The following is a 13,583-nucleotide window of genomic DNA, read 5'->3' on the forward strand; positions in this document are numbered from 1 at the left end:
GGTGCAACAACAACAACAACAAATACCACCTAAAACCCCTCCTGTGTTGCCTAGAGGTGGTGGTTGAAAGGGAACTGGCTTAAGCTGGCCTGAAGTGGCCACGTGAATGCCATAGTTCACAAAAGATACTTCCATTAAGGGGCAAAAGTATCCCTTGAAATGTGTATTTGAGCTTAGATAAATTCTGTAGCAGACAGCATTAGCTGACCTCCTAAATAGCATGTTTGCAATCTGTGTGAAAGTTAACAAAGTTTAACAGTAGGTAAGAAAAATTGATATGGCAACAAGGGAGCTTTGGGAAGACCTAACCTTTATAAGAAGGGAGATCAGAAGGAATAGTCATAAGTCAAGGAATAAAAACACTGTGTCCTAGATGGAGCATGTTTCCAAGCTGGTAGAGGTCTGTGAACTCATATTTGTCTGACAAATGGGAGTAGAGTGGCGAAGATAAGCCTGAGGGCTAAGTGTCCAAGTGGAGGGGTAAGTACAAATTGTTTGAAAGGTGGAAATCTAGCCCTAGTGAAGCACAGGAGGAGAATGTACTCATAGCTAGCAGTAGAATGATGGAAGCTAAGAAGTTCAAGGTGGATTTACAGAGCATTGTGGTCCGAGAAGCATCTTACATAAAAAGAAAAAATCTAGGAAACATGGCTAAAATCATCAGTTACAATGCAATGATTAAGAGAGAGAACTGAGAACTTGGCTGAGAACTTAAATAACCTCTTTGCATAAGGTGTGATTATTAGGCTAATTTGTGATATCTTTGTTCTATTGCCTTTCTGGCAATAAAAATGAAATATGATAAAACTGACGTGTTAGGAAATGATGTGGAACATGCTAATAATGTGGAAGCATACTGAGTTGCTGGGATTAGACATTAGTTCGGCTTTCTGAAAAAGTTCAGAAATACAGCTGGTAAAAAAATATACAAACATATCTTTGAGTACAGAAGTGGAAAACAGGGACTAACACATTTTGAAGAGTTTATCAAAGATTTAAGAAATCAAAAGCAAGGAACATTTACATCTGGTTTTGAGAAACTTTATGAAATTGTAATTTCTTAGTTCTGATAGTTGTAGTAGTAATTCTCCAAATTAAAATACTCTGTTTTCTTTTGAAATCGTGGGTAATTCTTCTGAAGCATAGATAAGAAGGCTCATGCTCCACAGGTACTTACACACAGATGCAAAGTCTTTTAAGGAGGTCCCTGATTAAAGTGGTTCACTTGGGTTCCAGAGTGGCCTTACCTGCCATGACCCAAATAATAGCTCTCATGCCCAACCCTTTCTTTGATGTTATTCTTTGTGGCAGGAGGAATCTGGTGAGCCATGGAGTATGTTTTTAGCCATTGCAGGCTACAGCCAGCATGTTAATGCAAACTGATGTTGCCAGTGGTCTGTGTTCATGCTGTCGATTTTAAGTTAGGACTAGCTGGGGCTTTGCTTTCTGTTCGTCCCTGATAACCCTCCCTGGCAGAGGGTTGGAAGAACATGAGGGATTGCATCACTCAAGCCAAGTCAGCCTGTGAACGTGAGTCAGCATCCAAGTGGTCATCGGTTCAGAAGGAAAACATCATCATAAACCTTAAACTGATTAAACAACTGGAAGTTAGTTAGAAAAAGAGATTTTTTTTTTTGTCACTGTAGTATAACTAAAGTAGAATTCCTAATTTAATTTATTTTTTTAGTATCATGGGCAATTAATCTCATTTACCAAGAAAACAGAAGGAGATGAGTTGTTTTTAAACAGATCAAGGTGTAAGATGGCTAATCCAGCCTAAGGGGAAACACTGCTGTGGATAAAATAGTATTGCAAATCGGCAACAAAACTGCAAATGAAGGAGACTTATAAGTATGTGTTAGAAGGGAAAATGTTTAGAACTAATACGTCCCAGAATATTAAAATTAGCTGTTAGCTCAACAGAATACTCTAGGTAGTATTGTGGTAGGTCAGAGGAAAGCACACCTATTAACATGGAGCTGGAGTTGTAAAATTAACAAAATACCAGATAACACAAAGAATGGGCTGAGAATCTTGGGGAACATAATATTTTGAGTATCTGTACCTACCTCTTGTTTTGTCATTTGCTTATTTGCCTGTATCTTGATTTTAGTGCTCAGCTATGGCAGCTTCATCTTGAGAGATAATGCAAAAGTAAAGAGGACTGTATGAAGGCTTGTACTGTGAACTCCAGAGGAGATTTTTTAAAAGTATTCAAAGCACGGCTCCTAGAGTTTTACATTCTTTTTATATTGTAAAACCAGAAAAATAGTGCATTGAATGAAATTCAAAAGTATTTTGCATTTAAACACCTTTTACATGTTCTGTAATTGCAATTGATTGCTGCAAATTATTACTGAGGCCAGAGCTCAGAATGATTTAGACACTGATGAATATTAAATTGTAGTGAAAATATTTAAAAATAAAACTAATAGCATAAACTTTCTTGCTTTTAAGTTCAACCAAGCTCTGTGTAAAAAGATGGTTTAAAGCTAACCTAGGGGCAGGTAATTTTGTACGTGTGCTGTGGGTTTTCATTACCCAAATTCTGAAACAGCAGCTGGTGGTCACTGTCAGATCAAGTGATGGATTACACGCGCTGTGGCTCATCTTTTTCCTTTCCAAGTGTCGTGCATAAGCATGCCCAGCTTTGTTCACCTTCATTTCTGTCTGTTTTGTTCTATATGGGAAGGGAAGGATTTGGTGTCAGAAGTTTTATGTTTTTTGGATGGTGTTTTTGGGAAGCGGGTTCAGTGGAAAGATTCGGGTGTGGGTTACTTTGTGGCACTTTCCTTCTGTCTGCCAAGCGAGCTGCCAGGCTCTTCCTGATTGTGATAGCATCTATGAGTGGTTGTGTAGGTTGGAGGGTTTGTATCTCAAACATGAGGACTGAGTGATGGCAACATGGAAACAGCAGCTAGAAACTGAGCATCCCTTCAGGCTGTTACCCTTGTCTTACTGGGTAGCTCAGATTAAAGTTGTGTAAGAGGTGGTTGGCAGCAATGCAGCCCAAGTTACAGAGTCACGGAGAGGTAACAGCGCTGCCAGTATGGCAAAGGACTCTGTGGCTTTAAGGCTGCCTAGACAGACAGGAGGTAATGTGGACCCAAAGCTAACAGTCTTGGCTCCCCTGAGAAGGTGCAACAGCCCCACAGTTATAACCATTCCTTGCAATTAAAAGAATCATGTTATGGGGGTAGATATTTTAATAGTGTTGACAGGTCAAAACATGAGTTTGCTCAGAGAAATTTGTAATAAAGAGTTGGTTGTTTCAAGGAATTAAACTTCTGTGAATCTTCACTTTGTATGAGATTCAGTTATCAGCTCACAAGAGGACATAAGTTGTTTGCTTTTTCTGTAAGTTCAAATAAGTCTTTATTTTAGATCTAGACTTAAGGAAGTTGTTAAAAAACCACACCGTGTTTTTATGTACTACTAGCGCTTTGTCAGGCAATTGTCTTGGACAGTTTTGCTTCTTAAATTTCTATTCTCACTTCCTTAAGACATAATGGAAAAAAAGTTGCTACTAGCTGTGAAACCATTTAAAAGAAGCCTCAAATTCTCTTTTAATTGGATTAAAGTTATAAAATTGTTCGTTTGTGATCATGAATTCATCTGTAGAATGACTTTCATCCAGCTGTATGACTGCCACCTTTCATGGAAATTTTTGTCAGCTGCTAGAAATATTGCTTCCTTAAGACTGTTTTGCCCAAGTCTCTGAGATGGGAGGTGTCTCATTCTAGATACTGGATATTTTTTAAAACTATTTTCAATTTTCACTTGCACTGCTGACAGACTAATGAACTGATATTGCCTTAGAGCAGAACAAACATGCAGTTACTTATTTCCATCTGATGGGGAAGAGTGTGGTGCATTGCAGAATGACTTGTGTTGGCTTTACCTTCAAAGTTTGCTTATGCTGATCCTTAAAAAAACCTCATGTTCATATAATGCTGCTGTTTGTCAAATACCAAATGCTTATCGGGTAGTACTCAAATTTTTCTACATGAGTTAGTCGCTGCTGGATGTTTTGAAAAATAGAAAATATACATCTTTGTAGCATAGTTATATTCTTGCACTTTTTTAGGGTCCAGTAAATGAAAAATATTTATTATTAAAAATATTAACAGTTTGCAAGACTAGGTTTTCAAGAAAAAATGTCTGCAATATTTAACAGTTACGGAGAAAGTACCAAGAAATATTTATCGGTTGCTATTGTTCAGTAAAGTTGTTGGTAAATGAAAGATGAAAAGGTGAATCGCAGAGTATAAGTGAGACTTACGTGAAGTGCAGGTTGGATCGCCGGTGACTAGAGAAAAAACATACTATTTGGCAAATTAGACCTGGAAAAGGACAGAAATGTCTTTGCAGTAGGTCTCGTCTGATACATGAAAGAGGATAAGTATTTGTGGAGGGTTTTTTTCTTTCGGTTGGTTGGTTGGTTGGGTTTTATTCCCTGCTGAAGACTGAAGAATGATAACCTCAGCACTGGTAATGAAACTTGTTTTAGAAAAGCAGTTTTTATGCAACCTGCTCTGGATTTTTTAGTATTGCCTTTTATTCAAGTGAGAGATGTGAAAGAAAGTGATTTTTTAGTGTAATTAGTATCCTCCTTTTGTTAATGCTGTTAATGTTAACACTCAGACAGTACCTGGGAAATTTAGCAAAATTGACATCAGATTGGTGTTACTAGTAACTAAACAAAGTAAGAGATTAAAAAATAAGCGTTTACATTTGTCCTTGTTTTTGTATAATGAACTAAAAAAGGGCTTTCATTCACTTGTCCTGTAACAGAACACATTAAGAGAAGCTTGTTATATTTGTTAGGTGAAAAAAACTAAATAAAGCTGAAGGCTTCTTAACTACTGATGTATACAACTTCATGTGTTTAGTCTTGACTTTCACTTACTTCAGTGCACTAAGGATACTTTACTTTAACATAGCAGGATATAAGCTCTTTCATCTGAAGTTAAATGCTGCCATGCTTAGACGTTTGATTTTGTCTGCCAGAAATGTCTGTGCATGGATAAACTGTATGAAATAAGGTGAGGTTTGCAATGGTAATTCTGTGTCTAACAGGGAGCATAAGAGTTTAGATAAGGGTACCCCTTCTGTAACTGGTAACACTCCTATATCTCCACCACCTTCCCCCAAGACGTGGGTTTTCACTGGACAAAGTTGCCAGACACTTTACAACGGAATTAATCTCTCCAAATGTATTTAACAGAGCTCAGATGTTTTACTTTAGGATGAGCTGATTCTTCCTGAAAGTGTATTTCTCTCTGTGGGCTATAAATGGATTATATGGAATTAGCTCAGGTGTAAATATCTACATTTGCTTAGATGAAACCTACTGCTATACTGCTGCCCTTTCCTAGCTTTCTAATGGAAAAATACCTAAAAGATTCCAGGAACTCGATGTAGGGACAAAAGCTTAGGCTCCTCTTGACAGGAATTAGACTCTTCTCCATTCTTTGATCCCTTGAATTTTATTTCTTTTGGAGGGTGTTGTAATTTTGATCCTTCTAAGAGTGAATAAAGACACTAAATTAAATTTTACCGTTTCGTGAACAGCTGTGTAACTACTTACTGTTAGATCAGAAGGTGAACAAGGTGAGCACTGCCGTCTCAACTTCTTTTGCTTACATCCTTTCCGGCAAGTGTGAGCTTCTATTATTGTAATGGCCAGTAAGTGTCTCAATCCAGACTCAGGTCTGGATGTAAATCCTCCTTTTGCTACCAATATTTCTGGAGAGGGGTTGCACATCCGAATATGTGCCTCTTCAGCATTTCTTATTACAGGGTTGGACCAACCCTTCTGATCAACCTGCTTCTTTTTTTTGTTAGGGCTCCTAACGTTGCTTATGCTTTCTGTAAGACACCTTGGTGCCTAACACAGATAAAACAGGTCACCTTACATCTTTTTGCTTCTCTACAGGGGGAGCATTCTGCAAGATGCTCCAAAGGCTGGCTCCCAGTGCCTGAACTGGGCATGATGATGCCACCCACTGCAGCTTGTCCCTGCCTGCGTTGTCTTCCAGTGGAGAAAAAAACAAGCTACTAATATTTCTCTGAAGTGGATTTATCCCAGTGTATCGTAAAGCCATGGAGATACATGGTTTGAGTGTAACTATGTGAAGCACTCCAGAGTCCACCGTTAAAGTGTAGTCTTTGTGATTACTTTTCACGTTTGTCAAATCTGCTCTTTATTTGAGAATTATAATTACACAATTCAGGGCCAAGGAAGGAAATGAGGAGGATTTTTTGTTTATGGTCTAAAAGTCTTGGTTGTTTTGGAGACTGAAATGCCTCAGCAGGCAAGAATCCTGGAGTCATTTTAGAAGATCTTATTTCCTGATTTATGCTGTTGAGAATGAAAGATACCTGTTCAGCTGCGTCATTGCTTTTATAGGCTGTGGTCCCAGCAGTCTCAGAGGCAGGTGTTTGCATATGCACAAATAAAGGATCAGCAGGTCAGGTGCTCTTGATTTTAGGTAGTCAAAATGCATGGTGTGGTCACCGCGCGTGATTTAACTGTGAACAATGGCGATCAGTGACAATTTCAAATGTTTTCAGTACCTGTTTCTCAGAGCAATCTGCTCGTTTGCACATTGCTGCCACCACCTGATTTTTCTCAGTTGCTCTTCACGTGTCCTGAGTTTGTGGACTGGACCCCATTTTTTATTCAGTACATTTTTTGAGGCAGTAAACTGGGCTTTCATTTGCAGTCTTTCCTGGGATATTTCCAGTTTCTAAAATAGATCATGTGCTATTTTTTCCTGCATTGTTTTCAAAGTAATTTTTTTTCTGTCTCAGTTTCTTCTTCATTGCACAGTACAGCATGCTTTTCTTCCTTAATTTTATGCTTTATTCTAACATCAGTGTTGCTTTTTTTAACCTCTCCGCTGTTGCTTAATATATTAGTTTAAAAAGTCCCCAACATTCCTAGGAACTTAATAGCCAGAGAATGAAACAGAGGGGACTTGTGAAAGATTAAACCATCTTCTAACTACTGAAAGGCTGCTGAAAAACAGCTCTCTGGAGATTTTGTTTATGTTGGTATGGTCTTTAACTCCAGCTTCAAGAGTTATGCCTATGACAATGGAAATGACTGTTTTAATCTCAGCTTTAGATATACTGAGAAAGTGACTGATGGTAGTGTGGGCATTAGAGAGCACAAACATAATCAGATTGAATTGTGGACAAGGGAAGATAGAATAAAAAAAAATGGGAGGAAAGGGTGCTCAATGCAATGCTGTGGTTTTGGGGAAGAGTGGCTGGGAAAGCTGCTTGGTGGGAAGGGCCCTGGACATGCTGGTTGACAGCAGCTGAACATTGAGCCAGCAGTGTGTCCAGGTGACCAAGAAGGCCAATGGCATCGTGGCCTGTATCAGCGATAGTGTAGCCAGCAGGACCAGGGCAGTGATTGTCCCTCTGTACGTGGCACTGGTGAGGCCACACCTTGAGTAGAGTTTTGGGCCCTTTACTATAAGAAAGACTTTGAGGTGCTGGATGAGGTGCTGCCTAGAGAAGGGCAGTGGAGCTGGGGAAGGATCTGGAGCACAAGTCTGATGAGGAGAGGCTGAGGGAGCTGGGGGTATTTACTCTGGAGAAAAGGAGTCTTGGGGGGACCTTCTTGCTCTCTACAACTACTTGAAAGGAAGTTGAAGCCAGGTGGATGTTGGTCTCTTCTCCCAAGTAGTAACAAGTGACAGGAAAAGAGGAAATGGCCTCGAGTTGGGGCAGGGGAAGTTTAGATTTGATATTAGGAAAAATATTAGGTTTGTCAAGCATTGGAACAGGCTGAGCAGGTAAGTGGTGGAATCATCCTCGTGGAAGTGTTCAGAAATCACGTGTATATGGCACTTAAGGAATTGGCTTAGTGGTGGACTTGGCAGTGCTGGATTAATGGTTGGACTAATGCAGTGAAGTCAGAGTACAGCTCTGATAGCAAGGTCTATTATGTTGGTGACACAACTTACTAAAAGAACTGGGAGAGGAGAAAGCATTTTGGTCCCAGTTCAAAGCACTGTACGTGTTGGTCACAATTAATTTGCAAACGGCAGTGAAAGAGGTGATGTGCTGGGATCCTCACATGGGAAGGGGTGGAAGGGGTTTTATCAGCAAGATAAAAACCTTAACTTTGCTGAGTAGTGTTAGAGTGGTCTGTGCTCCAAATAGTCCAGGTAAGCGGGGAGTCTTCTGATAGGTATTTGTACAGATAAGAGAGAGAAACGTACTGGGATATTTGTGTGAAAATGATCTAGTTGCTGAGCATCCAGATTTCAAAGTACTTTCCTAGGATAACAGTGTCATTTAAATGTGAGCATGGTTTGTTTGTTTGTAATGCCTGCCAACAATCTTTCTAGGAACAGGATATAAAACTGCTACTTGGTGACTTGTTCATTCTGTTTTGATCTGCGGTTTAATTACAGCGTGTTTAATTGCTCTTTTCATTCACTCAGGAGGCAGAGCAGTTATATTTTTTTCCCCTTTCCTGCATGTCTTTTTTTTATGGGCATACAACTTATTAGGATAATACTCATCAAGTGACTCAGATAGAAAATAGGATCTTTAGATTGTCCTTTGGAACAGGAACTACTGCTTTTTCATGTTGGGAATCATTACAGAGTTCACATGCTTCCAATTTATTTTTTTATGCCAAGCTCACTGCATGAAGATGGAGCTCCTTATTGCCACAGTTTTTTGTCAGAGGTTCACTGTAATTCCTTGACTGGTTCAAACTAGAGATTTTGTCCTTTCGTTTATTTATCATGCCAAGTTCGTACCAAGGCTGTCATTTTTCTCTCTGATGTGTAAAGTTCTTAACACATACCAATGACAAGGTTCTCCCATTTTATTTTTACTAAGAGTTGAGATAAGAAACAAGTTAGATAGTTCTTTGAGAAGAAAATTTATGTTATCATAAACCAGTGCTGATGCCAAAGGGGAGATACTATTCCCTTTCTTTTCCTCAGTTTGCTAGTTGTGTAATAAAAGAGCTGAGGAACTTCTCTTTGGTTGAAACTAATCTAGAAGACAAAGTGTTTGCTGCCTCAGGGTGCTCATGGAACTTCAGACTTCACAAAGAAATGAAGGAAAATATTAAAGATGCTGGAAATATGGTCACTTGTCTATTAAGGACTCTTGTGCCTTTTGTAGGGGATGCAGCCAACTGGTTTTAAGAAAATTTATGCTTAAAGGCCTGTCTGTAAAGGGAATTATCTGCATGGCTAGTGTGTGATGGGCTAAGTGGTAAATTATTATAGAACAGTTTGGGTTAGAAGGGATCTTAAAGATCATCTAATTCCAACACTCCTGCCATGGTCAGGGACACCACCCACTACACCAGGCTGCTCCAAGCCCTCCCCCAACCTGGCCTGAACACTTCCAGGGGTGGGACATCCACAGCTTCTCTGGGCAACCTATTCCACATTGAGCATGTACTAACTCCTCATTGATGTCTGAGTGGATGCTCTTGCCTTTGGATGTACCTCCAGGATGACTCCCTCCAGCATTCACAGCAGAGGGACCTAACACTTGTTTGCATGTTTTTATTTGACAGTGAAGTCATAGCATGCAGAGCTAATTTTGGTCAAGGCAGAAAGATGAAAAAGAACATACAGTTAATGGAAATATTTGCCATGTATGTCTTATGAGTCATTTTTTTTCTTCCACTTGCCAAAACAAGTTAGCATGGAAAATGGCTTTACCTAGTGTAGCTGGGAGGACCTGTTTGTGTTCATGAAGCATGAAAACTGCCAGCAGGCTTTGCATCCCACAGTTTTACTTTTTGTTCCCTTCTCCTAAATCCCCTCAGCATGAAGGGTTGAGTTCTCTTCTGCTATCCCTGGAGGAGGACAGGAGGCACCAGCTTTGCAATCCACATCAGTACTAGGTGCTCTGCATACATCGTGCTTCTGATCTTCCTCTCTGTGTCCAGCACTCAAGATCTGCTCTGATATGAAGGGGTTTTCTTTGTAATAATTTTCCAAATAACAGATTCCCCCTATCCTCCCTCTAGACTTTGTAATTACGTTTTCTGTTTTCCTCATCTGTTTCAGGGTTTTTTTAGGTGAGCCGTGATTCATTTTAGCAGGGAAATTAAGTAGGGGTGAAATGGGGTTATGGTTACATGGGAAGGTGTTAATGGGTACCCACGACTAGGTCTTTAATCTGCGGTTGTGCAGGTGTTTGAAAGTTATGGCTTTTCTAACCAGATTAAGGGGTTTTCACATGTTCGTACATTTTCTCTTCCATTTCAGTTTTCATTCCCAAATTTATTAGAAATGTGTTACTGATGTATGGGATGATCCCTGGAATGCTGGAGTAGACAGAATAGTGTTCAAAGAATATTGTGTAAGACCAGACAAGCGCCTGCCCTCCAGGAAAAAGTGCGGGACTTAACAAATGAACTGAACTCCACCAGAAGCTTTATAATTGTATATACAGTGACTCATTCTTCCTGGCTCATGACTTCTTCCTATGAAAAGTCTATATTTTTTAATATCTAGCAGATGGCACCGTGGTTTAATTATACTCGATTTTTTGAAACTGTTCTTCTTTTACAACAGTGCTATACAAATTCTACTAGCTTTGTGAGGAGTCCTGGTGTTTTCTTCACCGCTTAAGTATATTCTATGAAGGTTTTAGAGAGCTCCTGTATAACTTTACAGAGAGATCAAAGTTTCATAAAAGACTGAGAATTTCATTCAGATTTAGGGGTTTTTTTGTATGTGTTCCATCACACTTTTTTGGCCAGAACTTTACACAGAATGGCAATTATGCAAGAAAGATGCTAGGTATTGTTCCTTCCCTTACGTGAAATTTTAACAAATGCAAAACATTTTTATGCGAGCTCCTGAAATGGGTGATGCAGGTCCCGCTTGAATGGAGATGAAATTTTTCGAAGGAGGTGATAGTCTACTGTTATTTACCAAAACCAGCCAACAACACAACCCAAAATAATTACATCTCATGTTCATTCTCTTTGGGATGTTACATGTAGGACAGAACAGTGTTGTAAAAATGATCCTTACTGATGTCCCATACAAGGTCAATGAATTCTTGTCAAGAATTCTCTGTGTATTCTGAACAGAAGTGTTTAAAGTTATGCAGGTTCAATGCATTTCTGAGAGGACTGAATTGTTAGTTGTGTTTACTAGTGCACTTCTATTCCTTGCCAGGTAAGTGCTCTGGGAAAGGAGGGATTTTCCACCACTCTTTAGCCTTCTTACACTAGCTCCCTTAGCTGGTATTTCTGGACAAGTCAGGTGTACACTGCTACATGTGATCCATGTAGTATTTACATTTACTTTGGTTTGAATATAGAGTTTGTTTCTCAGTCCTGCAGGCTTCTGCTCCTGTGGTAGTTCAGGCACCCTGGCTGGTCAGGCTGCACTTCTCATGCTCTAGACAGCAGTTTCCTCCCACCTCCTTCCTTAAACCAGGAGGATAGGATGTGATTTCTTTAAGTGCTTACTAAGGACCTGGTGAAAAGCCAGCTGAGAAATCCGGTCATTAATATTGTGTGATATGTGAAAAGCGTCTTGAAAGGGTAATAAATAGAGAATGGGTTTGAAATGTTTTGTGAAGTTTGCAAAAGTAACCACATCTATACATCATGAAGATCCTAGAAATGCAAGAGCTGAAATGCTGAATCTGGAAAAAGAAGTGAGGTTTCTTTAGGTACTAACACAACCCACAGGAAGTGCTGACCTCCAAGGGTGTGCAAATTACTCAGGTTTTGTAATTCTTAGTGTTCTCCATTTTTTTCTAAGGGCTCTAGCAGGGATTTTTTTGGTGACTAGGCATTGGATCATTTGAAATAAATCACCTGTACTTCTTTAAACTAGAGTTCCTATCAGTATGTAATCATAAAAAAGAGATCTGGTTAAAAACAAAAAAGGTGCAGGACAAAAGCTTTGATTCAGCAAGATTTTGAATACTCTGGGTCATTTCTATGTCACACAAGCACAAACTGATGTTTAGCTGTATGAGTTAACTTTGACAGAATTGCTCGTGTGTATAAAGCGCTTTGTCCTTAATTTTGTTAGTGCCAAGTGTTTGACACTTACTGGGGTTAAGTCCTTTGATCTTGTTCCGTTCAAAATTATGAAAAGCATCAGTTTTCAGGAAAAGCAAGGAGAATATGTGCTAGGTGTCTTCAATACGCAATTGCAGTGGAAATATTAAATATAAATGGAATAAAAGAGAAAAACAGGGCTAGTTTAGAATTGCATATGAATTATCTACATTGAAAAGAGGTCTCTTTTGGGGAACCAGGCTGATACTTCCTGTATTTATTTATTGAAGGAGTTTGTGTATAAAATTTCTAGAGGAGTGATGATTTATTTCTGAAACAACACAAGCATTTTCATCAGACTAGTATTTTACCAACTCAGTGTATTCACCTGAAAATAGAGGCATATAATTGAAAGACAGAGGTTAGGTGAAGCCAAGCTCAGTATTGAGAAGATACATACAGGTATTCAAATGTTGTATAGGTGAGTAAAAGAAAGAACGTTTTCAGTGCTGTTCAAGTTTAGAACAAACACATTTGGTGTCCCAGCTGTTTATCCTGTGTCAAATAATGCTATTGGACCAGCTGAAAAACCACAATCATAAATTACAATAATAAAAGTTCTTGGATTTAAAGGTTTTAACGTGTGTGTGCATAGAGTAATGAAAATGTGTTTAGAACGTAAAATTGTACGCAAAGAGTAGAGAAATAAAAATACTTGACAAGTTAATTCTTAAGTTTTTCTCAAAAAATTAGAAATAAGAAAGTTAACGTCATGTAGAGTTGGATTAATAATCATCAGTTACATATTTTTTTAAAAGTTTTGCTACTCACTAGCTTATAAAATTAGCATTCTGCAAATTTGCCACTTGGTGGTGCCACATTGATTTGTAAATCACAGATGTGAGCTAAGATGAGCTGTTGAAGTTGTTTCTGAGGAGTGTACACTAAGAGATGTATAAATTTGGTTGGAAAACTTTGATTCTGTGACAGTGCTGGTGCAACTGTGTTCAGCAGCAGTTCTGGCCTCCGTTCCTCAAGCCCCATATCTAGAGTCCTCCTCTGTCTCTCCAGTACAAAAGGCAGTAAGTACATAGCAAAGCTACATCTATGAGGATGGATTTTCTGGAACGTTTCTCCCATACCTTGCATCCAGCCAAAAATAGTTTGGATTCAGTGATATTCCAGAAATAGTGCAGAATATGGCTTTGGGGTCTCTGGAGGCAGCTGCAGGTGTGCTGCAAGTGGTAGTATTTTTGTAGGTGTTTGACTGAAGTACTTCCTGTCCAGTTGTGGTTTTAACACTGCCAAAATTTTTACGTATTTATCACTGAGGTCTGTTTCCTTGAATTGAAGGAAGGGCAATGATTATCCTAAATGTAAATATAAACAAAAAGACTCATGTGATTAAGTTAACTTTATTCCATCTCTCAGTTGCCGGGCTGCTCTTCAGCAGGCTTGAAGTACCTGTGTTTTATTAAAATTTCTGAATTTGTCACAGTGTTTCAGTGTTACCAGTATTTGGCATTGAAGAATGTTTGCACCAGACTTAACAACTTCT

At 39.0% G+C, this 13,583-nt stretch overlaps 1 protein-coding gene across 1 annotated transcript in view; it reads left to right on the top strand.

Annotated features, from left to right (window-relative positions):
- The window catches only part of RSF1 (remodeling and spacing factor 1), a 63,956-nt gene that overhangs the window by 10,544 nt on the left and 39,829 nt on the right, over positions 1–13,583 (top strand). The window lies entirely within an intron of this gene.

Source organism: Lepidothrix coronata, unplaced genomic scaffold, assembly GCF_001604755.1.
Source record: "Lepidothrix coronata isolate B3197 unplaced genomic scaffold, Lepidothrix_coronata-1.0 Scaffold174, whole genome shotgun sequence".
Lineage (NCBI taxonomy): Eukaryota > Metazoa > Chordata > Aves > Passeriformes > Pipridae > Lepidothrix > Lepidothrix coronata.